Consider the following 24,705-nt stretch of genomic DNA (forward strand, 5'->3'; position numbering starts at 1 on the left):
ACCAGAGATCAAACCCACAACCTAGGCATGTGCCCTGGCCGGGAATTGAACCCACAACCCTTCGGTTATGGGATGATGCTTCACCCAACTGAGCCACACCGGCCAGGGCGAGGATGATGCGTTTTGAGGAGACGGACCCACACAGGGCAGGCAGTCACCGCTGTCTCTGCCCTCACTTTTCTCTTCCCAGAGCTGGCCTGGCACACAGGTGCTCAGTACACACAGTGTGGGGCAGTACACGCAGGTGTGCAGTCGTTCGCGGGGAAAATAACACAATAACTAATAAATAATAATACCAGAACAAACTCTGTGTTTTGCATACTCACAACCGTCAACCTACATTTGCCCCACCCTGTATTTACCGAACGGACGAATTCAGGGTGGCCTGTGCTACCCTGTGACTTGAGGAGCTTAGCACCTGCTTGGCTGTTGTAGCCTGAAAACCTTGTGGTGAGCACATCGACTCCACGGCAGGGCAGGGGCCAGGCGTGTCTGGCTGCTGGGTCACTCCTAGAGGGCCACCCCTTACAGCGCAGGCCCGGGGCAGAGCCCAGCCCAGGGAGCAGCCCGGACGTCGGGAGGAGCAGATTCGAGTCTCTGCACCCAGGACAAGGCCCCCGCTACCTCCTTGTCCCACGGACTCCCCTGCAGTGTGACGACTGTCAGTTCCCTGTGATTCTGTAGGGCCCTGCATTTGCTTCTCTGAGTTGCTAGAACTGGTCTCAGGATGCGGAGGCAGCGCAGAGTCCGGAACCCAGCAGGCCTGGCTTTGAATGCTGCCTTCCCATCCTCGGCATGAGCAAGTTAATAACTTCCCCGTGCTTCAGTCTTTCCTTCTGCAGAATGGGCACATCGACCCCCTGCCTAGCCACTCCCCCCTCCCATGGGGTGGCCTGCCGGGAGGGTTAGAAATCAGGCACATCCAGCACTCAGCCCCAGCAAAAAAGGCGTTCATTTCTATTTACAAAGAGCAGCATGATTGAAAGGTGAAATACGAGGGGAACCCACTTTCGGGGGGGTGCTGGAGGATTGGCCATCCCCGAGGCGCCTGGGGGTCTTTCTAATACCAGGTGCTTCCATGCCACGGGCTCTGGGTCGGATTTTCCTGAGCCTCCGATTGGGACTGTTCGGGATCATGAATGGACAGGGAGCTGCTCATTTCCTCTGCGACTTTCTGTTTCCTTCTTGCGTCTGGGTGGGAGGGGGAGGGGTTCAGGCGGCCGAGGAGGAGGCCGGTGCACATCACAGCCGCGCCATTCACTGGCGTGGGCTGGGGACCTCCTGCACCTCGTCGCACTGCTGCGGGTCTCGGTGGCCTGAGCTGTACCAGGGGACCCCGTGCCTTTGTCATCTTGTTACTAGGAAGCTCAGACAAAAGTACCAGATATGAAAGTTCCCTTTAATTTAGAGTGGCATTTCCCAACCTTGACCCACGGACAGTTCAGACCCGATCATTCCTCGCTGTGGCCGCTGTCGCATGCATGGCAGGATGTTTCGCAGCATCTCTGGCCTTTACTGACTAGATTACCCCTCTGTGGCAGCCCCTCTGTGGTCGTGAAAGCCAAAAATGTCTCCAGACTTTGTGAAGTATTCCCCAGGGGAGAAAACTGCCCCTATTTGAGAACCACGGACCTGGCAAGGGTAGTGCAGGCTAACGAGGCTGTGGTGGTGAAGAGAGTGGCAAACCTTCGGGGTCCCTGCCTTTCCGTCCCATATTTTCGCCCTGTGTGTCCCTGTCAGTAAATCCTGCATCCATGCAGTGGACAGGCCTCCAATGCATGTGGACCAAAAACCTACACAGTGATTTCTCAGCATGGCTCGGGCGCGGCGGTAAAAACATATGGTGAGTAATTATTAACGTAATGAGTCATGGTAAACTGTAATTTTATATCTTAGTGAAAACGTGTTGTGTAACGCCGGATAATAAATCCTGATCAATCGTCCTGAAGCTTAAACTTGCTACTGTACAAATGTCACTCCTGGTGCCTGCTAGCATGAGCAACAAAGTTGCAGTTTTTCCCTATGTAATTACCTGTTTGCTGCTGGTTTACAGATGCCCAGCGGGTTTTTAGTGAGTGCCCGTTGTGTGCTGGCCGGGGTGCCAGCCCAGTCCTGAAGGCTCGGGGACTCGGTGCGAAACTGGCCTTCACTGCATGAGAAAGACCATGGGTCTGTAATATGTTGACTCAAAATGCAATTCATAATTAAATATATAATCGTCTGGGGAAGTGACAGCGCCAGGCTGTGACACGGCTTCACACGGCAGAGTCTTGCAGGAAATTCTGGGCAGCTATGTGGGGGCAGGTGTCGAGTGGAGGGAGGGCATTCAAGGTAGAAGAGGGGGCGGCTGTTCCAAGGGGGCTTGGAGGGTGGTTTGGGGCTCCTATCAGCCTAAGGTGGGGAGGCCTGCCTGTGGGGGAGCTGGGACACCCACAGAGATCGTCAGAAGGAGTGTCGCAGACCAGCCTGTTGGGCTTAAGTAGTGGAGTGCCTTGGAGCCCGAAGGGTGGTGGAGAGTAGGGAGTGTTTCCCGGGGCTGGCTTCAGACCTGCATCAGCAATGGCATCTCGGTCTTCTGCAGATGGGAGGGTTTCACGACTTGTGCTTGATTTTCCCCAGTAGCCGGGGAAGCTTTGCGTCTCAAAGTCAAGTGCAACAGAATCAGCCGGAGGGCAGTTACAACCCAGATTGCTGGGGGCTCCTCTCAGAGTGCTCTGCATGTGCTCTGCTAACAAGTCAGTGACGCCAGTGCTGCTGGTCTGGGCCGCGCACTTCCAGATCACGGCTCTGGCTCGATCACGGGAGGGCTTTCCCTCCTTGGCCCACGACCGTAGGGATGTACTGCCGGCTTGGGGCGTGGCGCTCTGGCTGGACACGGTCAGGTGTCCTAGAGAGTCCTGCCTTCTTCAGGCCCCTGCAAGTCATGGGGGAGTCTCCTTCACCTTGGAGAGACTCTTACCTTGGGTTCCCCGGACACGGACTCAGTTGGAGAGTGGCTTGGGGAAGGTTTCTTTGGGGGGATGTTCTCAGGTGGTTGACCGTGAAGGGGGTGAGGGGTACAGAACCGGGCAGAGGGAGGTGCTGGCCTGGAGTACAGTTACTGAGGAAAGCATCTCCCAGGGAGCTGCGGACCTGGGCTAGCTCTTCAGAGGTGTCCAGGGGGCCGCCCGTGTCTTTGATTCTTGTACCGCCATAGTTCCACTGGCGGGGGACAGTTCCCAGTGGAGGCAGCAGCTGTGAGCCCAGCAACGACTATCCCAGCACTTGGGGGGTGGATGTGTGGAAAGGGGAACACCACCATGTCCATTTCCGGGAGATGCACCTGGGGGGGAAAACTCACCTTCCTCTTGTTCCCATGACAAGGCCAGCGCGACTCTCAGCGATGGCAGGGCACTCACCGAGGGTTCTTCCTTATCTCGTGCTGTGAGTGGGAGCTGCAGGTAATTGCTTCTTAGCTCCAAGCGGAGTGAAGAAAAGTCAGAATTAATGGAATTTTCCGGGGCCTAAGGAGATTCTCCTACACATCGCTCGGTAGGACTCGAGAGTTCTTGGGCTGTGATGTCACAGTTTCCTGTGTAGTGGGGAGGGCTCCAGACTGATTTCCGAGGAGCTTCTGGAACATGCCTCATGGAGTCGCCTCTGGGCAGGGGACTGTGCGTTTCTCCTGGAGTCCCGTCATGTTCTTTAGCAAGAGGCCCCGTGCCCTGCCCTCCCCTCGATGTGGGTCGGTGTTCATGGCTGTGCTCTTCACCACCTCTTCACCTTCTCTGAGCTCCCAGGAAGCTCAGAGGCAAGAGGTCGCTTGCAGCCATAACGTAGGATATCATAACGTCCTTTGCTCATTAACTCACTCCCAATTTTATTTCACTTTTCTATCATTTTCCCCCTTTATCTTGAGTACCCCTGAGTTCTTTATTTAAAAAATTACTTTTTGTTCTCTGTAAGAGATACAGAAATATATTAGACTATAAAGGAGAAAAGTGGAGATCCAGAAGAGAGAAGTAAAAAGTGTGTGCTCTATCCGCCATCTTGAGAAAAAAGTCCCTTCTAATGGATTTTTATTTTTAAAATGTTCCCTTTTAGCCCTGGCTGGTGTGGCTCAGTGGATTGAGTGCTGGCCTGCAAACCAAAGGGTCACTAGTTCAGTTCCCTGCATTGCGGGCCAGGTCCCCAGCGAGGGGAACGTGAGAGGCAAACACACAGCAATGTTTCTCTCCCTTTCTTTCTTCCTCCCTTCCCCTCTCTCTAAAAATAAATAAATAAAATCTTTAAAAAAAATAAAATGTTCTATTTTATGGAGAAAAGTGGGATAGAAATAAGCACAAATTAATTTGTGAGCTCTTACCACGATCTCAGGTGCATTCACTCATATCATTGTGCTAGGCACACGTGTCCCCATTTTTTAAAAATATTTTATTTATTTATTTTTAGAGAGAGGGGAATGGAGAGAGAAAGAGGGGGAGAAACATCAAGGTGTAGGTTGCCTCTAACACATCCCCCACTTGGGACCTGGTCAGCAACCCAGGTATGTGCCCTGACTGGGAATCGAACCTGCAATGCTTTGGTTCACACGCCCATACTCAATCCACTGAGCCACACCAGGCGGCACATATCCCCATTTTGTAGGTGAGATACAAACAGGTCAAGTTACAAAAGACGACAGAGGAGCCAGTCAGCAGAGCTGGGCTTGGACTGTGCTCTGTCTGCCTCTCTGTCCTGCAGCCCCCACCTGCCAGGTGCCAGGAGCTCCACCCTCTGCAGAGGTGGACGGGTGGGGTCCACTTGCTCTTGTTTTTCCTGTTAATGCATTGGCTCTTTTGGAGGCCAGGAGGCTCCTAGCTGGGCCTCCTGCTTTGGTTTTCAACTTCAATAATAGAATGCCCTCACATTGTAGCTAATTAATGCATGCTTATCTCAAAGTAGGGCCTAATTTGCACAAATGATTCAGGGACTTGTTGGAAATGAATCCAACTCAGTAGCGTTACTCAGGATCAACCTCGTGCATAAATTATCTTGCTTCATTGTGCTGTATTTTGAACTGAACTTGAGAATGTGGGAGATGGACCCTGGGCCTTTTGTTGCTTATTTATTCTGCAAATATTTATTGAGTGCCTATTTGTAGGGCTACCTACAGTCTTTAAAAAGGTCCCTCCACCACCACCCCAACCCCATGCTTTCTCTGTTCTATAAGATCTCCTGAGCCCTAAGTTGATTTTTATGCAAAACCAGGTAGTGGATTCAGATGTGACTTTTGAGTTCAGTGGAAGGGCCTGGGTCCCTGTCCTTGCAGGTGCGAGCTGTGTGATTTGGGACCTGTCACTCAACCTCCTTGAGCCCTTGTTTTCTCACATAACCTACACTCGCGTCTCAGGTTGCGGCGAGGCCTCTGGGAGACCCAGTGAGTCGTCCCCTCCCTCCTTCCTGCGGCCAGGTGCTCTTCTGGTCCTTCCAGCCCCTTGTAGGGCAGGGCATGCAGGTGCCCTCCCAGTTTTTAAATGCCTTGCATAAACAACAGGGTCTAAGGAGCTTTCCAGTCCAGAACAGGTGTAGTGGTTCTGGCCCGGAAGGTCTCTGGTCTCTCCCGTATCAGTTCCCTTTGCCTCATTGCAGCTCCCACGGGGACCCTTTAAGCTGCCATGAAACATTCAGACTCACGAGACTCACACAGGTGACACTGGGTAGCTGTCTCCTGGAAGGGGCAGGGACAGGAATCACAACCTGCCGGCGGAGCACATGGTCTGTCCCTCCATCTCTGCAGAATGGTCCCGTTTGCCGGGTCCCCCAACCCCGCCCCAGGTTTTAGTTCAAGTGCATGGGAATGAGACTCACAGAGGGTGAGTTCGAAAGCCACCCTGGCTCAGAAGCCTTATTCCAGAAAGAACTCATATCGCTGGTCACGGTTTCATACTCTTCGCTTCCAGGGTCCCTGCAAAGGGCATGTTAGTTTCAAGACTCAGTGTACTCCGGGAAACGTAAAGCATGGCTCCTTTGTCAGATATTTATACTTTATTTATAGTTTCTTCTGGTCTAGATGCCACTTACCCATCAGGGGTCATTGTCACCATAAACAGAGTTGCCTAGGAACACAGTTAACATCCTGACTTCTTCAGGTTTCCGGGGCTAATATGCTGGACAGTTAGCAAAGGTGAAATTTTCGTGCAAAAGGGAAAAGGGTTTGGTTAACTTTACCCGTATGCACTTTCTATTTCCCCTGAGGGGAACAGAAAAGGATGGAGGAAAGAATGGAGGAAAGATTGAATCCCACAGTATGTTTGGTGGTACGGTCCCTGTTTCTGCACCTTCTCTGATTGGTCCGTGTAAGACACATACACTCTGGCCAAGAACATGCTTTGGAATCAAGAGATACGCCAATGCCTGGGCTCCAGTCCTGGCTTCTCAACTCATTAAGGGTCCTTTCATTCATTCATTCGTTCATTCAGCCATCCAAAGAACATTCACTGCCTGCTGCCTGCAGGGCTCTGTGGGAGATGCCAGGCGCAGACAGGTGATTACGACCTCGTCCTTGCCCTTGAGGAGCCACTGTCTTAACAGAGAGACAGGCAAAAGCAAACAATCCCGAATGGGTGTGGGACCACCAGGCCAGGCTGCAGGCAGTCAGGGAAGTCTTCTCAGAGGCGGAGACACCAGGCCTGTGTCCGAAGGTGAGCTGGCCGCATCAAGAAGGTAAAGAAGAGCATCCCAGGTGGAAGGAACACCATGTGCCAAGGCAGAGGGGGAGATGACCGTGTGAAGTGGTGAGGCTGGAGAGGGGAGCGCGGGCATTTGGGAAGCTACTCCGTATCTCTGGACCTCAAGTCCCTTGCCTACAAATGGGGTGAACAGTGCTCACCTGTTTACAAAATTAAATGAGCTAAGAATGCATGTTTAAGCATCTGGGATAGTTCATTTTAATCTCTTTTTGAAATCTGTCTGTGGATGCCTAAGAGCCAGGTTTTGATTTTATTTTTTCAGTCCTCACCCAAGAACATGCTTATTGATTTTAGAGAGAGGGGAATGGGGGGAAGGGAGGGTGAGAGAGAAACATCCACGTGAGAGAGAAACATCTTTGTGAGAAACACCGATTGGTTGCGTCTCATACGCCCCAACCAGGGACCAAACCTGCAACCTAGGCATGCGCCCTGACCGGGAATCGAACCCTTGACCATTTGGTTTATGGGACGATGCTCCAACCAAATGAGCCACAGTGGCCGGGGCCAGCCTTTGATTTTAAAGATTTTATTTATTTATTTTTAGAGAGAGAAGGGAAAGAGAGAGAGAGAGAGAGAGAGGGAGGGAGAGAGAGAGGGAGAGAGACATCAATGTGCGATTGCTGGGGGCCGTGACCTGCAACCCAGGCATGTGCCTCGACCGGGAATCGAACCCACGATGACTGGTTTGCAGCCCGCGCTCAATCTACTGAGCTATGCCAGCCAGGGCCAGCCTTTGATTTTAAATGAGATGAAAAAATAAAACACTGAAGGGCCTGGCCTCCCACCTGTCAGTGTGAGCACTGCCCCCGGTGGCACCTCTGTCGGCTGCCTCGCCCGCCTCTCCTGGCCGGAGCACCAACGTCCGCGCACTGTCCCGGGCTCCGTTTTACCATATCAGTGACGCGCATGATTGTGTTTTCCTGTTTTCCTCACGGCGCGAGACCCCGTGAGGCGCTGTCTGGGACAGTTTTCTATCTACAGGCAGCCACGCATCTGTCGGATGCCCTGTCAATGCGTCCTGTCGTTTGCTGCTCTGTCTTGCTCCTCTCAAAGGTGGTCACTGCCCGTGCACTAGCTGCAGATGCTTAGCTCTGGGGGACATTTACTACCCAGCGACCACGAGTCGCACAGCAGCGTGAGCTGAGGAGCCACCCGAGCCATGACTGAGATCCTTCTGACGTGTGAATTGGATCCTGTCGTTTCTCTGGGCGAAACCGCTCGGTGGCCTCCCTGGGAGCTCAGTGAACTCTAACCGACCTATCAGACCTCTGCCTAAAGCTTCAGTGGCTTCCCCTAGTGTGCAGATAACCTCAGATGCCTTTTTTGGCTTCTGGGTTCCTGTGTGGTCTAGCCCCTGCCTGCTTTTCCAGCCTGTCAGGCTCTGTGCTGGGGACACGGTTCTAAGCAAAGCCAGCATCCCCCTTATTGGTCCCAATCTGGCCCCTCCCACTCACCCCCTACTTTGTCCTTTCCCAGGTCTTCCCCCCAGCCCCCACCCCTGCTCTTTTTCACCTGAGGGCTTTGCACCTCTTCTTCCCGTTGCCTGGAGTGTTCTTGCCTTCATCCTTCACGTGGCTGGCTGCGGCTTATCCTTCTGGTCTCAGCTTTCTCCTCCCTTTCTCCAAGACTCTGGCCCCCACTCTGTGCAGTTACCCCATTCTCCTCTATTATTACGGCCTGTGGTGTATTTTTTCCCCATTGCATGATACATCTCTGAGATTCCTGGAGTGTCTGGTCCACCTGGAGGACAGTAAGGACTCCCAAACCAGTGGAGTCGTGTTTGTTTTCTCCACCTGCGTCCCAGCACCTTAGCACAGTGGCTGCCGTGCGGTGCGTGTTTGGCAGAGAGCCGTTGAAAGGGTGAAGAAACCAGTGTGGCAGTGGTGTCTTCCAGAGGCGGCCACCGCACCACATCCTAGGCTATGATTCCAGGAGTCATTCACTCCCTCTCCCTGCGTCTCACTTATTTGGGCATCGTTGCCAGAGGCTTAGACACACGTGTGTGACGGACATAGCTCCTGGGGGCTGCAAGTGCTAATCAGTGTGAACTTCCACTGGAACGACACTTCACCCTCGCCTCCAGCCCAGCCCTGGGGGGGGAGTTGAAATGGCAGTTGGGGGTTGATGTTCGAAATCCTCATCGTTATGGTTCCGGGGCGACCAGCGGGGGCTGGCGGACCCTAGCGCAGCCACCCTGTTTTGGCCTCTGCTCACCTCTGTGTGGCAATGACCTTGCTGTTGCAGGAGGAAGGTGGCACTCCCCGTTGCTTGGGTTGGGGCGTCAGGCACAGCCAGTGTGGCCTTCAGAGATAACAAACCTCTCTGTCGTCTGTGGGAATGTGTCTACTGAGCAGGCAGGACTTTTGGGCAACTCCTCTCCTGAGGTTATCACCCCTTCCTTTTTATTAAGCTGTGCATTATGAAGACTGTGTTCAGGAGATGGGGAGAAATCTCCTGCTACTCTCCCCTCACGCAGCCTCAAGAACGGTGTTTATCTGGGCACTTTCCTTCCGTAACATTTACCGCTGCAAACCGCTCCACTCCAGCCTGGGTCCCCGGAAGTGTCTTACCTGTCTTTCTTTCCCCTTCTAACACGTATAACTCACCTGTTCAGTACATTCAGGGTTTTTGTCTTACCTCCACCTGTAGGACTTCTGCTTCGTGAGGGCGGGGGTTCTGCTGTTTGCTCATGGGTGTGTCTATTGGAGCAACTCTGATTTCCGTGCCTCTGGTTTGGGCGTTTCCCACCTACCCGGAAAACTCCTACATAGGTGTCTTAAATTTCTGCTCAAGGGCCACCTCCTCCAGGAGGTCTTCCCTGCTCTCCCCTGTGCCCTCTCCTCGCCCCTGGCCCAGCACCTGGGGCATCATCATAGGCTCCCTGAGCGCTGCAGTGCCCCTGTCCCCAGGAGAGGGGGCCTTGAGGGTCACATCTGGGAGTTGAGGTGTATTGCATTTCAGAAGAATCTTTGTGGCTGTCTTATGGGGAAAACGCTGGGTGGGGCAAGAGTGGATGTGGGAAGACAGCTGGACGGTTTAGGAGCAGCTTGAGGCTGCCCTATCCGATATGGAAGCCACTAGCCACATGCGGTGACTTAAGTTGAAACCCAGATCGAATCAAATTGTATTTCTCAGCCACACAAGCTACATTTCCAGTGCCCTGTGGCCTCCAGGGTAGCCGCCACCGGGCAGCGGAGGGGGAGAACTTCCCCACCATTGCAGAAAGCTCCGTGGGCCCGTTCCAGCTCGGAATGTAGCAGTGGGGTGGGAATGGGGAGAAGAGGAGGGGCTTGGGAGGTCTTGGGAGGTAGAAGGTGTGAGATTTGGGGATGGGCTGGCTGTGGGGTATCATGGAGAAGGGGTGTCAAAGGTAAGATCCACGCTGTTGTCTATGGCCAAAGTAGAACTCCTTTGTCAAGGGAGTGAGTGTTTTTATGACTCTTACTAAGGTTGTCATGCCGTTTTCTGAAAAGGGTCGCACGTTCACCAACAGCACGAGAAAACGCCCGATTTATTGCACCTTCCTGGCACGGCTTACTATCTTTTGAAAAAACCTTCACTTGTGTATATACTTCTCGCCAAATCTGCCTTCGCCTAGGGTCTAGCATGTGGACCATGAGGTCTCTGTGATCAGGGAATTATATGTATATGAATGCAGATTTCAATAAAAAGAGTTATGTTTGCCATCGTGGTATCGTCTGGTGCTGTTTAAATGCCTTCGGTAATATCTTCAATCAGATGGCAAACAGAAAACAGGAAAGTTCATAATAAAAAATGAATTAGGGCGATTAGCAAAAGGTGAACCACTTCCCTCCTCAGGCGACAGGCAGAGTTGACCGAGCTTTGCAGGGTGCCCCTTGTCCAAACACATGTCTGGATTATCGCAGGCTCGCAGGCTGGCCCTGGGGCCTGCTTGGCACGTAGGACCTGGTTATTACATTTGGATTTGCAAAGGTCATGAACGCCCCCTCGGAGGGGGCTCTGAGGGGCTCCCGCCCCGGGGTCAGCTGGAATAGGGTCTCTCGGAGAGGGGTTTCCGACTCAGGGCGGGCCAGGAACTGCTTCTTCCGAGGCAGAGACATCGATGGCCCTGCCGTCCCTCCCTGCATCCTCTGGGGCTCTGGAGAGCCCCATCCGCCCCTCTTCCCAGCATCTTCTCCCAGGGTACCCTTGGGGAACCTTTCCCAGTTATTTGGCGTTGGGGTGGGGTCCTTTAAGAAGGAGGTAGAGGCAGAGGCTTTAACTGGTGAATGCAAACATGAGGACCAGTTTCTGTGGCATCAGAGAGAAACAGAATTCTGTTGACCGAGGAAGGTGCACAGGGCTGGGGCTCAGACCAGAAGGACACAGAGCTGCCATCTCGGTAATGCTGGAACCGGCGCTCACCCAGAGCTGGGCTGTGGAGCCCATACCGCTGGTGGTTGTGCTCATCTGGCTGGCTCACCTCCACAGTCCATGGTTGGGGTTGATTGACAGCCACATTAGCTACCATATTTTGCCATGTATAATGGGCACTGTTTTGCCAAAATTTCTGAGGGAAAAATAAGGATGCACATTATACACAGGTATATATGGGTACACGTGGGTATAACATACCATGGGTATAATGATCCCGTGTATAAGTTTTGTGATCCCACAAAAATGTGGTGCACATTATACTCGGCAAAATACGGTATCTGGTGGCTGGGTTAATACCGTCCTAGTGAATAAGCACCACAGTGGGCTGGTAACTACCTGCTTCGTGTCAGAGCTTCTCAAACTTTGATGTGCATCTGAATCACACGAGGTCTTGTTAAGATGTGGATTCTGATGCAGTAGGTCTGGGGTGGGGCCAGGGGTTTTGCATTTCTAACAAGGTCCAGGTGATGTGGAGCCACTGGTCAGTGGGCCGCAGTCAAGGCCTTTGTGTCCTGTGTGCAGTCGAGGACAGTGCAGGGACCTCGGTGATTGCAGTCAGAGTGCAGCAAACATTCCTCTCTACCCTGAATGTCCAGGAAGCTGTCTTCCCCAGAATAAACAGAAACCATGGCAACCGGGATGTATCACGTGGGCCCGGCAGCCCATCCCTCTCGCCCCGGCCAGGAGAAGGGCCTGCTGTAGATGCCTACCAGTGGCGGGACCACCCACAGGGGCAGCCTTAGCCCTCCTGCCCTGCCTGGGGCAGAGCTGAGAAATTCTAGAAAAATGACTTTGGGTTTCTATTCAACCTCAAATTTTATTAGTTGATTTTATTTTCCAGTCCTGTCCCAGAAAGCCTGTCTTGAAAGAGATAAGTTGGAGCAAACCTCCCTGTCCTCTGCGTTCCTCTGTCATCTCCTGATTGACACCTGGAGGGAGTTGCCAGGACACTGCTGGAGGCGGGCAGTGAAAGGCAGGGAACCTACATGTAGAAGGGAGGTCACGAGGCCAGTGGGCTCTGCAGTCTCCACAGACGTGCAGACAGGTGGTGGCATTAATACCCCACTTTACAGAGACACCCAGCCTTACCTAAGGGTCAGGGTTCATAAGTGGCAGAGCTGGGATTCGAACCAGGGTCTTCATGCTTCAGAACGCCTTTCCACATTGCCTTTGGCTGAAGCGCCACTGTGGCAGGAAAGAGGAGGAGGGGAGGAAGGAAATGGTGCCAGTGGGGAAAGCACCAGACACACCACTGGGCTGGCTGTGGGACCTTGGGACACCCACTGAACTTCTTCCTTTTGGCAGTTGCTTGTTTATTTTTGGTCACTCATTCACAAGAACACGGATGAAGACATGAAAGCATATATAATACGTTACAAAATTAGAGCCAAAAAATATAAAAGTGAACAAATTCTAGGTGGGAAATGAAAACAGATAGGTTGGCTCTGGGATCTATAGTTATTGAAATGGGCCTGCAGATCTCTCTGAGCTTCCTGGTGGCTAAGTGAAAAGGGAAATAGATTTACCCCATGATTTCTTCATTTGGAAGAAGAGGCTTGGCAACTTCTCATAGGAAGCACAGCCTTAGCTGGCATTTGGAGCTAAAAGAAATTTCTCTTACCAGCCTCAAAGAAGTTCTCAGACCTCAGTTTCCCCAAATGTAAAAGGGGGGATGAGACCCTGGCCCCTTGCCTCTCTGGCGGATCCCAGGGATTGTGTGAGAAGTACCTGGTGCATGCCTGCTGTGTAGTGGATGCCGCAGGGCACAGTTCTCCTCCTTCTGCCCCATCGTAGCTAGTTCCCGTCAGTTTCTGGGGAAAAGCCGAAGTCAGCACAAAGTCAGCCCAAACATACCCAGCCGTGCCCGGGGCCCAGTTCTGCTGTCACAGCCCAGGCGGGGGGAGGGGGGTGTGTGTGTCGGCAGGAGGTGGGGGGAGGACTGGAAGCTGCTTAGTAATAGGACAGATGCCAAGGCCAGTGGGGCACGTTGACAAAATGAAGCTGAAGCTGGTGCAGGGCATGGGGCGACGCCCCGCATAGTAGTGGGGTGGGAGGACGCATGGGGGCCCCTTTGGTGTGGCCGCCTGTGCAGTCCCAGGTGAGTTCAGATTCTGGGAGGGCTGTGGGGTCAGGGCGGGGTGGGGGGTGGGCAAGTGATTATGGAGGGAGAAGGGGGCGAGGCTCCACGCGTCCTCAGGTGTGCGGGTGGCCCTGTGGTGCTCAGCGTCTTCAGCGAGGGCGCGCATGGGATCGAGCCACCGCCAAGTCCCAGCGGGCACCAGGATCCCCGCGGGGCCCCTCAGCGGTGTAGAGTGGCTTCATTCGCTTTCGCGTCCTGCCTGGTGGGAGTCGTTTAATAGAAGCTCGGAGCTTCTCAGCACTTACAGGTGCTGACGGGGGCATCACAATATTGTGAAATTAAGCAGCAACGCCGACTTCATTACCAGCTTACTTGGCAAGGAGGCAGCCACCTTAGTTAGCACCGATGGTCGGGTATGACAGAGCTAAAATTGAACTTGGCAATTACCGCCCGAGAGCAGTTCTCGGTGCTGTGAAAGGAAGGTTCCATGGAAATCAACCCTGGTAATCACAGGGTTTAAAATTAGTCAGTTACTATTAAGGTTGCTCTGTCAGCATATGCTTCAGGGTGCGCGGGGGAGGGGGAGGGAAACTTGGGTTTTGACTGTCTTGGGTTCCCTTGTGTTCATCTGCATAGCCCCTTTTCAAAAAATTGCATGGGTTGCAGGACGAAGGTTTGAGAGACCCTGCGTTAATGTCATGGTGTGGGGTGGCCTTTCAATGACGGCTCATTATAACATCCTCTTCTTTTTCTCCGCGTGAGCTCGCACCTCTGCCTCAGCGTTCCGGTTTTCTCGAGGCTTGTGAGGGGTTTTCCACGCAGCTTCGTGCCCCCCCCCCCCACTTAGGCTGTTGCAGGTGAAGAACTCAGCGTTTCAAGGAAAGATTCTTCCTTGTCCCAGAGGAAAGAATGGTGTGGTATTATTGAAGGTTTCTGAGCATGTCAGGGAATTATTTTCATTGAGTGTTCACTGGAATTTTTTTTTTAGATTTTTAAAATTTATTTTTAGAGAGGGAAAGGAAGGGGGAGAGAGAGAGAGGGAGAGAGAGAGGGAGAGAGAAAGAAAGAGAGAGAGAAACATCAATGTGTGGTTGCCTCTCACGCGCCCCCTACTGGGGACCTGGCCTGAAACCCAGGCATGTGCTCTGATGTGGGATTCGCATCGTCGACCTTTGGTTCGCAGGCTGGCATTCACTCCACTGAGCCACACCAGCCAGGACTGACTAGAATATTTCAACCACCTCAGAATATTGTCCCTATTTTACAGAAAGGCAGTGAGAGGCTGGCGTGCCCTGGGCTGCTGGTGCAGAGAGAGTCAGCTACAGAAGAACAGCCTGCACAGATTCAATTCTAAGTTGGCCTGGGGTGCGGGCATGGACCTTGTGAACGGGAAGCTGGAAACGCAAGTCAACTCATTGCTTTGAGCCTCCATTTCCTCATCTGTAAAATGGGAACCGGTGCTGGGCAGAGGGAGGATTAAATGAGATAGTCCAGGCACAGTAGAACCTTAGCACAAGTGGCCGTGGTTACTAAGAGTGATATCTATTGCCCACCGACTTGGGGCCAGGCACCAACCAGACCCACTTTCCAAAGCAGAAGCAGACGCTCTGCTTCACATGGAGACCCTGCAAGGAAGTCTTGGGATCAGTCAACTCAGGCTCAGAGAGCGCATACCTTTGTCCAGGTCCTCAGTGGGCAAGGAACAGGGCCAGGGTTCCAGCTCAGGCAGGCGGACACCCCGCACCTGGCTTGCCATCCTCACCCCTCCCCCCAGCCCCGCACCTCGGGAACGGTCAAACATCCAGAAGACAGGCAGCCTGGATGAGCTGTCTCTATGGCCGAGAAGAGAGAAGCATTAAAACAGAAATATCTTTTCCAAACGGCTGTGGCTCCTCCACAGGAAGCTGAGTCATCTCTCTTTGTTTTGAACCATAACCAGCAAGCTGCCTCAAAGTCCAAAAAATAAAAATAAAAGTAAAAAATGCCGAGCTCCGTCAGGGTGCTGTGGCCCTTCCCTAGCTTGTCTCCAGAAAGAGCTGAGCAGGGGGTCCGTGGCGGTGAGACCCCCTCCCCACCCAGCAGTGGGCACCTCGGCCCAAATAGTGCAGAATGAAGACACCCCCGCACCGGGGCTGGCCCTGCTGCTCAGTCGCCCAGCCTGGCAGGGGGGCGTACCTGCCCCGCCCCGCCTGCCCCACAGGGCTGGCACTCTCAGGGCGAGTGGCTCCTGGTTGGGAGACGCTGCTCCATCACTGCACACCTGGGGCAGCATGGTCACAGCCCCAGGATGCCTCCTTCCAGCCCCTGTGGCAGAATCACGTGCCGAATCCTCTGTCACCAGGCTCAGCTCCCACAACCTCCCTTTCCTGCATGTGGCAGCATTCAGTGAGCGAAGGAGAATGCAGGGACTTCCTGCGTTGTCCCATATTGTCCCACCTCTGCCTCTGAACGTGCCTCCCTGCTCTTTGTCCTCAAACTCTGCCCCTCCTTTGAGTCCCAGCGTCAGGGACACCGGGGCCCACGGCTGTGGGCACTTCTCCCTCCCATCACAATGTCTCACCTGCGTACAGGAGCGGAGATGTCCCTGGGGGCAAGGACAGTTCACATGTTGTCCTGGAGTATAGGAACCATGTCCTACGGAGTAGGGAGTAGGGAGTAGGCAGAGGGAGGAGAAAATACGTGTTGAGTGAATGAATAAATGATAATTGAAGGAATTTTACCTTCACACTTTTTCTGTGACTATCAGTTTTATCTTTTACTTGTCAGCTTGTGGTTCCCAATGAGCACGTCTAGCATTGAGCAATATGGGCTTCCTTCTGTATCAGCAAGGGCAGATCATTTTTCATGGCTGCATAGTATTCCATGGTACAGAGAGCTGTGATGTGTTTAACCAGTCCCCATCAGCGGGTCTTATTTTCATTTCCAGTTTCTTATAAATAATGTTGCAATGAAGAAATAAATGTCCTTGTCCATACAAATTTACGCCTAGAACATCTTTTCCCGTCTTAAGCTGGTGTAAGTGTTCATGGATAGTTTCTTCTAGCAGCCTTCCGGCTGTGTGTGTGTGTGTGTGTCCACATCTACATTATGTCTGAAATTTCCATCCATCTTCCGATCTCAATGCAAAATCCGGTCTCCCTGTCCTCCAGACAGGCTCCACATGCCTGCACCTTGGCCTCGAATTTATGGATTGGGTGCCCTTTCTATTCCTTGAGCATCTACTGTGTAAATCGGGCTCTGTGCTAGGAGCTGGGACCTGAAGGTGAACAAGACAGGTCACCTGGGGCCATCAAGGAGCTCACCGCCTCGTGAGGAAATGAGCAACAGACATAGAACTGAAAACCATCAAAACAACCCACCAGAAACCACCTGCCGGAAGTGTGTGCCACGGAAACAATAACTCAGGTGTGGGTGAAATCAGAGAGCCCGCTCTGGGGAGGGCGGAGATCTTCGAGCGGGAAGCAAAGCTGAAAGGAGTCGGTGGTATGAAGGTCTAGGCAAGTGCGTTCCAGGCAGAGGGAACAGCATGAGAAAAGTCCAGAGGTACCGAAGCAAGACTGCTTCCTCTCTGGAGCGTTTTCTCATCCCCGCCACAACCCCTCACACAGACACGCTGGGGGTCAGCTTTGATCACGTGGTGTCTGCTGTTTGCCAGGCCCTTCTCTCTGCCACTTCATTCATTATTGTTACAAGTGCTCAGTAACGAGATGATTTCCCAGGACTCTCACCCAGCCTTGAACGTGGTCAGATCTGCGAAGCTTTCTCAGCAGTGTCTGCTGTTTCTGAAATATCCAGAAAATTAAAATTGGTTCAGTGGTGCCCAGCACAATACCTGGCACTTCGTAGGTGCTATCATCCACATTTTACTGGTGAAGAAACTGAGGCACAGGGACTTGAACCGGCCCGGCACGCAGATTTAACCTGGCAGGATTAACCCGAGTTCTGTCTGATTCTGAAATCTGCCTTCGCCGGCACTGTCCCAAGACCAATCGGGCCTTGGATAGGTGACCTTGGCTCTTGGCCGACCGACTTCAGAGGAGTGGGACTGAACCAGGGGAGGCTTTCATGTTTTCATTTTAAATTACAAATGTAATACATGCTTGTGGAAAAAATTTTTAAAAATGAAACAAGAGAGAAAGAAACAGCCTCTGAAGATACCGCCTTCTCCTACTCCCCAGGGGAGCTGCTATTAACAGTTTGGGATCTTTTATGGTGCGTATCCAAACACACACAGTTACTGTTTTTATACAGATGGGATCGTGCCCTTGACTGCCTCCCAGGTGGTTCCCAGTAAGCAGCTACAGACCTCTCCCTCATTCTATCATACCCCACGGAATGGATGTATTTCAGTCCATTCCGCCTGACCCGGTTTTCGACACGTAGCTTGCCTTCATTTCTTCTCTATAAAAGTCTGTGGGCACGCACCGTGCACACGAATGCAGGTGTTTCTGCGGGAAGGATGCTCAGAAGTCTGATTGCCAAATGAAAAGGCACACGAGTTTCACACATTGACAGGTGGTACCAAATTGCCTTCTGGAAGCCTTTCCAGTTCAACACCCACTCGCAAGACGGCGGGTGAGTGGGGCAGGCTCGGAGCCACCGGCGAGGCTGCCAAGATGGGCTGTATGTTCGGGCTGCCTCCCCTTCCGCCGCCAGAGGCTCTGAACACACGGGCCCAAACTGGGATAGAAGATGGATTTTATAAGAGAGGTTAAATAACAGGTTTTTCCATTTCACCTTACAGGAATGGGATGGAGGGTGGGGGTGCTGGGCCTCCAGCCAATAGAGGACCAAGAGTTGTCAGGAGGCTTATAAAGCTTGCTATTTCTGGCATTTTTTCTCTTTCTCTGCTGATTATGCAGCAGAATCGCACAGAGGCTGTCGTGGGCGCGTTCTCTCGCTGCCTGGGCTTCTGTGGGATGAGACGCGGGCTCCTTCCGTTTGCAAGACGCTGGTGCATTGCAGGTGTGTCTCAGCAGAAGGTAATCAGGGGATGCCTACCACCTCCTGGCGTGGAGGTGGCCAGGGCATCGCTGTGGGGTGGGACCTGGACTGGGCACATGGTGGAATGAACTTGCTTCGGAAGGGCTGGGAGGCCTGTACTTGGCAGCTCCTTCCTGAAGGTCCAGGAGGCCTTCAGTTGCCCCTGGACAGCAGTGTGTTGATGGTAAGAGCATCGCAGGTGCCCAGGATGCTCAGAAAGCATTGGATTGTTCATTCACTCATTTATTCATTCATTCATTCCTTCATTCACTCACCCATTCGGCATACCCTGCAGTGGGCCAGGCCAAGGGTGGGTGGGGAGGCTGGCCCACTCAGAAGCAATGATGGGGATCGCCCATGACATGGTAGGGGCCCAGAAAGTACCTGGGCTGAGGGCCGGGAAGAGCGCTTTCTTGGGAAGGATGAGGAGTAGCTGGGGACTTTGCCAGGAATAGTTCGAGCTGCCTCTCCCATTGGATTTTGGAGTTTGTGGAATCAATAAAAATTGTCCCCAAGGTTTGGTGAGTGCCACTTTGTCCTTTTGTCCATTAAGGATATTGAAAAATAACCTGGTGAGATCGCCAGGCACCATTTTTGTGGAAGAAAGGACAGCACAAAATGAGGAAGGACATTGCCATATAGTTGAGGAACAAACACATCCACCCATCCCAGGTGACAGACTTCAAATGCAGGAACCTAACAGGAATGGCATTTTCCAGCTGTCCCCTGCGGGAGATGGGAGATTGTCTTTGCGAGGGGAGTGGCCTGCGTTGGGGGCGGGGCTTCTCGCAGTGGGCAGGGCTGCACCCAGACCGGCAGGAGGCCCGACCTCTTCCGGCACTCTGCGGTATCACGGTCCTTGTTGGAGGTCCGCTTTGTGCCCGTGCATCCCAGAAATGGGAACTGCCCCCTCAGGTCTGCTTGGAATCTCCCAGGCGAACTGAGAGACACCGAGAACAGGAGCTTCTGGCCCCTGTGTGATCTCCGCTTTCTCCACCCTGGGTCTAAGCGCGAGAGGCCGCAGGTCCCCAGGTCTGCTGGGAGGGCTTTGGAGCCAGCCAGCAAGCCAGCCAGCCAGCGAGGGAACAGTGACTGAGTGCTCACTGTACCAGGGTCTGCGTTAGGTTTCAAACCTCAGCCGTGTCCCGAATACCTGCAGTGACATAGGGCAAGCTTCTTGAGCCTCTCAAGTCTCACCCTCTTCATCCATAAAAGGGGACATGGATACTCTCTTCCCTCTGTTGTGATGACTGTGTGTGTGAGTGTGCATGCTTGTATGCACATGCACACGCAACCTAACGCTTTGTCTGATAAGTGGTAGGACCTCCGTAACTGTCGAGGGAATGAATGAATGAATGAACAAATGACCCGGAACATCCAGCTCTTCTTGGGAGGAGGATTCCATGGCTCACATTGTGTGTGCATGTGTGTTCTGGGGGGGACTTCCTCTTGTGCTTTTAGCCAGAGACCCCGTGTTCTGGTTCTCTCGGTAGGGAGCTCGACTCTAGAGCCACAGCCTGCTTCCTAGCCCTGGCTGATGGGAATTTCCCTGCTGACTTTCCTGGGCACTTGACTGGGGGAGGGACCATTAGCAGGGACTTACTGGCCATCTTGAAACAGAGCTAACTTCAGCTTGCTGAATACTGCTCACCTGCGTTGCGTGGATGGGGTCTCGGGAGAACAGCCAGCCAGTGCACCCGGGTTGCTGAGAGCCCCGGGCTGGCCAGGGCGGAAAGCCTTGCAGGCTGGTGGTCTTGGAAGGGAGGGTGTGGCTGGAGTCTCCCCACCCCTTCACACACCCCTGAACATGGTGATCAGAAGCCAAACCCGGGCTTAAGACTTGGCTTTGAGCCCTGGCTCTGTTCCTTGAGTGCTGTGTGACCTTGGCAGGTCACCTTACCTCTCTGAGCCACGGTTTCCTTGCCTACAAAATGGCAGATTGTTGAGCGGATTAAGTGGGACAAGATAGAGAAAGCACACTGTTGGTGCTCGCTCAGGAAAGATGCCCCCACTCTTTGTGAGGGGGCCCTGGGGAGCCTTGGACAGGGCCCAGGGTGTCTGCTGGCACACGGGGTCTGGCACTACTCAGCAGGCACCCCTGAGTATGGAAAGAAGGAAGGTGCCCAGGGAGTGGGAAGCTGGAGTTACATGTGTGTCCTGCTAAGTCGCTGCTTTGTGATCTCGGGCAAGTTCCTCTCCTTCCTTTGGTCCCCGATTCTCTCAGAAACGTGATTCAGGCTGCTCCCACCAGCCCGACTGTTCTACTCCATGTTGGAAATCGAGGCTGTGGGTGGGGCCTCCGGAGGATGGAGAGCGTCCTGTTTGAAATGAACTTCCTTTTGCGGTCAGTGGTATCTGCGAATACTTTCTTCTCCCAGCTGCCCGGTGCGTGCACAAACCAGTAATTAATGCAACTGGGAGCAGAGGCAGGGAGGCAGGTTTCCCGAGGGGGCAGCTCTGACACAGCTCCGACAGCCTCAGGGGGGTCCGAGGGCTGCCCGGAGCCCCCATCTGTGTCCAGCCCGGCACCTGTTCCCACGTGTGGACAATGGCAAAGGAAGCCCTGGCATATCATAGATGAGGGTTGGATTCCAGCTCTCCCAGACCCTGGTGGAGAGTTCCCAGGGCGGGCTTGGGGTCCCCTGCTGTTGTGTGTGTTGTGGTGGGCCCTGGAGTGGGAATCGGGGGGCACGGACTGGCAGACTTCACTGGCTTGATTTCCGGCTGTGAGATTTTTGGCAATGTACCCGCCTCCCCGGGTCTTACTCTCTGCACAGAACAGCGGAGGCCCAGGAGCAGCAGCCCCTTCAGAACAGGGGAGCCGTGTAGAAAGAGCCTTGACTGGCACGTTCCTGCCCCAGAGGGTTCACCGGAGGAGACAGTGGCTTTAACTGGTCCCTGTCTTCATTCACACCCCCTCCCCCAGACACGCCCTCCACCACCATGCCCCATCTCAGTAAATGCCATGACTGTCCCCTCCTTGGTTTAAGTCCTCCTGGACTCCCCTCTCTGCCTCACTCCCTGCAGGTCGCCTCACTCCCCACTGGCTCCGCCTTCAGGGCGCAACCCTTATCTCCCTGATTCACCTGGGTGACTATGGGGGGGGCTCTCCCAGCCCTCCCCCACCCCACCTTCCCCCTTAGGACCTGCTGTCCTCACTGTAGCCAGTGGGATCTCTGTCAACCCCGGCCCTGCTCAAAGCCTTCTATTGGCTCTCCCAGGCGGCCTGGTGGGTCTGTTTGTATGCCCTCAGCATGCCCACCTGGGGGGGCCGAGGCACAGTCATGGCTTCACAGAAGGCACGGTCTGAGCCAGGGACTCTCGCGTGTGCCCACTCCGTCAGTCCTGTGATGCCCTTGAGGGACTACACCTGTGAACAATGCAGCTTTATCCTCCCACCTCCTGGAAGTCTAGAGAGCACAGAGTGTTTGCTCGGGAAACGGTAATTTAGGCAGTAAGTGCAGAGATCCTTGCAACGTAAGTGCAATACCTTCAGACCTAGACAGACTGGATTAGAACCCTCAGCCCGTGGTTCATTTGGCTGTGTGATCTTGGACAAGCCGCCTAACCTCTCTAGGCTTGGAGGGCCCCAAGGAGTGACAAGATGACACCTAGAACCAATGCCTTCTTCTTCCTCACTTGCTGGACAGTAAATGTCCCCAAAGACACTTGGGACACTTAAATGGCCCCTCCCCTTTGCTCCAAGGAGAGCAAACGCAAAGAGGGGCCAAGCTCAGTGGCCCCCGCAGGACTGTCCACAGTGGAGCCCTGCACAGAACCCCAAACAGGAGCAAAAATAGCAGCCTCCGGGCACCCAGAGATGCAGAAGCCACAGGAAGAAGCCGCAGGCCGAGCGGATGTCAGCTGCTCCGAGGCCCCGCTGAGGTTCCTCCCGTGTGCAGAGCTGCGCGGCCCTCAGCCGTGCCCTCGCTGGCTCCTCTCGCCGCAGCATCAGATAAGGCCTCGGAAAAAGTGCTAGCTTCCTCTCTCTGGGGCTGGGGGGGCGGCAATCGCAGTGCCATCTGTGGGGTGTGCTCCATCCCCACTGCCTCTCTGGCTTCTCCTCCCTATGTCCCTTGCTTGTCCTGCCCACCCTACCAATCTCCACGGGCACACTCCCACCCGAGGGCCTGTCCACGGGTTGTTCCTCCCCCACGTACCTGCCTGGCCCACTCCCTCACCTCCTTGTAGCCTTGGCGCAACTGTCCCTTTCTTAATGAGGCCTCCCTCGACCACCCTGTTGAACTTGCACACCCTCCACCCTAGCACTTGGGTCCACTTCACCTGCTTTCTGCTGTTCTTAGAACCTTCTACCCTGGTATGTAAGTGACTTACTCACCATGCGTCTTGTTTGTTTTCTGTCCCCAGTGACCAGGGATCTCTGGTCACTGCTGTCCCCCGGGGGCCTGGGGCAGTGCCTAGCACCAAGCAGATGCTCAACAAACCTTCCTTTGGGCCGCAATGTGTGAGTGAGGGGAGAAGAGCAGGCCCAGCAGAAGAGGGTCAGGCCAGGTCTGTTTGGTTCTTGTTTCGTGTGTCTGCACACACCTGGGCCCGTGCACACGTGTACACACATGCCATCAGGCACTTTTTGGGCCTCTGAGTGTCCGGGACAGAGCCAGCCCGGGGTGGATGGTCATCCAGTAGCTTGTAGGAAGGACCAATAGCAGTGCCAGGTCACCGGAGACCTGTGCCCCAGGCCAAGGGCCTTGGCACGTCCGAGAGCATGCAGCTGACAGGAGTGGAGGGGTCCAATGGAAGCGGTGGCGCTGGAGACGTCAGCAGGACCTGGGGACCAGGGGGACGATGTGGGCCTTCACCCTGAGAACAGCAGGAACTTGGAAAGGGCTTTGAGCAGGGGAGCGATTTATAGATGGTTTAGGACGGGCTTCTCCGGGTTTGTGACGAGGTGCCGAAACCCGGTCTTTGTGCTCCTACCCTCTGAGAGTCAGCTCCGGGGCAGGAACCCCTTGGCGATGCTTCCCACAAGGTTTCTGATGAACCCATGACGTAGATGAGAAAACTGAGACTCAAGGAATGGAGTCTCACGGAATCCACCCTTCACAGGGCAGCCTGAGCCATTTTTAAACGAAAAATCAGAGCATGTTTCTCCTCTGCACAAACTCTCAAAGGGATTCCCGTTTGGGATAAAATCCAAGTCCCCATGGTGGCCCTCGGACCCACATGCTTTGGCCCCTGCTGACCACTCTGATCTCCTCCTTGCCCCGCCCCTCTGCTTCCAGCCACGTGATTCCCAGGGGAGAGCTACTTGCTCACTGGCCCCAAGGACGTGGCACTTGCCGGTCCTTCTGCCCACGGTGCTCCGCCCCTAATCAACTCGTGGCAGGCTCCTTCTCCTCCTTCGCGGCACCCCCAGTTTAACTGCCGTCTCTAAAGGCACACCTTGCCAAGCATGTTTCTCCCCGTCTTCTATCTCTGCAGCCTCTTGGTTTGTTTCGTGGCACTGATCAGAATTGTAGCCGCTTTTGTGTGCTTGCGTGTCTGCCGCCCGCCTCCCCCCGGGCATTCTGAGGCCTGTGCAGGCTGGGGGCAGCGCTGGGCCCACCGGTGCTCCTGGGCCCGTCCAAGGAGACAAGCGGCCGAGGAGAGGCAGCCCGATCCCTGTCATACCGGGTCTTGGTCCCGTCCCAGTGTGGCCCACGCCCCCCATCACGTGCAGTGCGCTGCCTGGGCGTCAGCAGACTGGAGGACCCACACGTGCTTGAGGAAAGACGTCGGATCTGGGCTTGATCCCAGCTCAGCCACCTAATAACTGTGAGACCTTGGGTAGTCTCCTTTACCTTTCTTAGCCCCAGCCTCCTCATCTGTAAAATGGGCTTATAGAAGGATGGTCTTGCAAGGGCCTCGCCCAGGTGTGCCCAGCCCTTGATTTAGCGCTGAACTCCCTTATCTGAAATCCAGACAGAGTCTGAGTTCCAAAACCCCCCGGGTCCTGGCCGGCGGGCTGTGGACCGTGCGTGCTGCCGCTGAAGACACCCGCGGGACCCGGGACCAGAGCCAGAAACCTCCGTTTCCTCTCGGTTTCTCGGCAGCCAGCGCCCTCTCAGTCACCTGGGGTTAAGTTGGGTTTTGTTGGCTGAGGGGCAGAGGTGAAAGCTTGGGCAGAATGAGCCCAGGTGCACAAGCATTTTTGGTTTGATTTAAAAGGCAAAATTTTTTTTTTATGAATCATCAGAAAAAGAAATCAGAAGGAAGTGTGTGACCGAGGAGAGGAAATTAGGGTTTACGAGCGGCGTGAGTCACCCCTTTTCTGACTCCCAGGGGATCCCTTGCTCTTGGCAGTTTTCATTGGCCTCTGAGACTCTCAGTTCTGCATTTTGGAAAACGTACTGGGGACCATCGTGGTTTTATTCTGGCTCCAGCCCTGCTTCCCTTTCTACCACCAGCGTAGATTTCCCTTTCTGAGTCACTGCCGCGCTGTTTTAGTTCTTATTGCTTTACCGAATGTTCTCCCCGCCCAGGCTGTGCTCAGAGTCCTGCTCCCTGGCCCCACCCTGGATGGTCCTGGTGGCT

General features: G+C 54.0%; 1 protein-coding gene across 4 annotated transcripts in view; it reads left to right on the forward strand.

The window, feature by feature from the left end:
- TOX2 (TOX high mobility group box family member 2) overlaps nucleotides 1-24,705 on the forward strand; it is a 108,561-nt gene that overhangs the window by 5,639 nt on the left and 78,217 nt on the right. The window contains exon 1 of one of the 4 annotated variants that reach the window (XM_028524198.2): nucleotides 18,039-18,153. The exons of the other annotated variants lie outside the window; for them this stretch is intronic. The gene's annotated coding sequence lies outside the window, so the exon portion shown is untranslated. Of the gene's footprint in view, nucleotides 1-18,038; nucleotides 18,154-24,705 lie in introns of those variants that run through there. 4 annotated transcript variants of the gene reach the window in all.

The sequence above is a fragment of the Phyllostomus discolor genome, chromosome 9 (genome assembly GCF_004126475.2).
Source record: "Phyllostomus discolor isolate MPI-MPIP mPhyDis1 chromosome 9, mPhyDis1.pri.v3, whole genome shotgun sequence".
In the NCBI taxonomy this organism is placed as follows: Eukaryota; Metazoa; Chordata; class Mammalia; order Chiroptera; family Phyllostomidae; genus Phyllostomus; species Phyllostomus discolor.